Source organism: Tenrec ecaudatus, chromosome 8 (genome assembly GCF_050624435.1).
Source record: "Tenrec ecaudatus isolate mTenEca1 chromosome 8, mTenEca1.hap1, whole genome shotgun sequence".
Classification (NCBI taxonomy): Eukaryota; Metazoa; Chordata; class Mammalia; order Afrosoricida; family Tenrecidae; genus Tenrec; species Tenrec ecaudatus.
Genome location: NC_134537.1, coordinates 47,288,559 through 47,291,140, shown reverse-complemented (window position 1 = coordinate 47,291,140; position 2,582 = coordinate 47,288,559).

The window sequence follows — 2,582 nt, the reverse complement described above, 5'->3', positions numbered from 1 at the left end:
ATTGGGTGACCCCTGTGAAAGGGTCCTTTGACTCCCAAGGGGTCGCGTGCCACAGGTTGAGAACCACTGCTCTAAAGGCATAGGATCCTACACCTGCAGTAAGAAGATGGTTAAGGATAACTGTGATGCTCAGATTAAAGTAAAGAATATTGCGAGTGAGGATGCCAATCGAGAAGCCATGTGGATATATCTTAAGTAACAGCTTTGGTGTCTTGTCAGATATTGGTTAATATTTTTCATTAATATTTAAAAACATAACGCTCTGGGAGGTGAAGGAATTTGGGTGGCTTATGGATCCTTGCAGTAATGGGGTCTATCATGTGTCTGGATGAAGGAGATGGCAGAGGGCAGAGGGAGTCCTGGAGATCAAAAGAGGGGACACAACGTATTACCTAGTGTGGTGCAACGAGTCGCTTGATGTGGCTCTTCTAGCCATAGTCTTTGTGACTCCCATAAAATGATTGTTTCCTGAAGGACGTGGGCAAGAGGAGGTGGAAGATGAACAACTACCCTATATTTAGTCACGGCACATCAGAATTCACCAGATGGTTGTGGGTTTAGCCCATTTTTAGATATTAGATTTTTGTTACTTGGTTTTGTTTCTTAAGCTCATCACTTAAAGTGTACTATCTCTTTGATGGTGGCATTCTGAGGTTTTAAGTGCTTTGAAGAGTAAAGACAAAGTAAATACTCCATGATGCTGGTAGCTGCTGTCAAGCCAACCCCCGATGCACTGTGACCCATGCACAAAGGATTGCCATGAGCCATTCCCATGACCAATTGGAAACCAGACCGTGAGACTCCATCGAGTTTTCCTTGGCTGATTTTGGAAGTAGATCACTGGGCCTTTCTTTCTGTGGAAGCTCTACTGAAACCTGTTCCACATCATAGCAATATGTATGTCTCCATTGACAGAGGAGTGGTAGCACATGAGGTGCATTGAACAGGAATCAAATCTTGGTCTCCTGCATTGAAGGCAATCATTCTGCCATGAACACCAATGCCCCTATACACACTTAGCAAGTCTGTTTCCTTCTGTTGTACATAGGGTCACTGTAAATCAGAACCACCTTGATAGTGTAAGTTTCCACCGAGCCCACACGGACCCTCCTCTCCAGCTCCTGATGACTCCAGGCGTGACTGAATCATGGAGGGATGATCAATAGGGGTTTTGCTGATTGCTCAGAAGTAGATTGCCAGGTCTTTCTTCCTACACTGTCTTAATCTGAAAGCTCCACTGAAATCAGTTCAGTATCAGAGCAATACCCCAGAGGGTAGCCAAGTGGTTAAGGTGTTTGACTGCTAGCCCAAAGATCAGTGTTTTGAACCATCAGTTGCTCTATTGGAGAATGATATGACAATAGGCTTCTCTAAGGGTTATTGCCTTGGACGCTCCACGGAGCTGTTTGATTCTGTCCTACAGAGTTTCTATCAATCAGAATTGATCCATAAACAGTGAGTAGAGCAGATGGGGGATGTTTTTCAAAGGAAACAGAATCCATACCTCACACCATACACAAAAACAAACCCCAAATGGATTAAGGAACTAAATGTGAAAACAAAACTTGTAAAATTCTTAGAAGAAAATGCAGGGGTGTGTTAGTCTGGGTATACTAGAAAACACATCCAGGGAGACTCATGTATGTATAGGAAAGAGCTTTATATCAAAGAGTAATTTTATATTAAGAAAACATCCCAGCGCAGTCCAGATCAAGTCTATAAATTCGATATTAGCCTATAAATCTGATATTTGCCCATGAATTTCTCTTCAGACTCACGCGGCACATGCAATGATACCAAATGCAGGAAGACCACAGGCTGGAGAGTGGAAAGTCCTGTGGGTCCAGTGGCGGGGGAAGCATCTCCAGCGCTCTGACTGCCATCAGCGTGGCTCCATGTGGCTTGTCAACAGGAATGTGCAGCAGAGAGAGAGTGTGATCCTCCTCTGAAGAGAAAAAGAGGAAGTTCCAAGAATCCTCCTGGTAGGTGTTACCTTGTGACCTGATTGAGAGATTGGACCCCACCCCTTCATTCTATTTATCACGTTAACATGAAATTGCGTAACTACGACAAGGGGCAAGTATGTAGCAATATAACATAATAACTAAAGAACAAATAGTGAAAGATAAAATAAATAAGACCTCATAAAAATGTAAAAAAATGCTTATCCAAAGACTATCAAAAAAGTGAAGAGAAACACTACCAACGTGTAGAATATTTTTGGAAACCAAACGAGTGTATTGAAGGGATTCCAGTAACCGAAGCGTGCGGAAAACTCTAACAACCACAAAAAGATCATTAAGAAAACTAGGCAAAGGGTTTGAATAGATGTTCCTCTAAAGAGGATATTTAAATATATAAAAAGTTGCTCAATGTCATAACCATCAGTGAGATGCAAATCAAAGACACCATGAGGTACCATTTAATCCCCCGAGGACGGCTGCCTGTCCACCATGGGTGGCTTTGGTGGGCTTTGAAGTAAAGGTGCCATGGCTTCCAAGAAGCTGGGCTCCAGGAAGAAGAACATGGCATCGACGTGAAGGAAGATTCATTAGCAACCTGCAAGGGGCCAACCTTGTTTG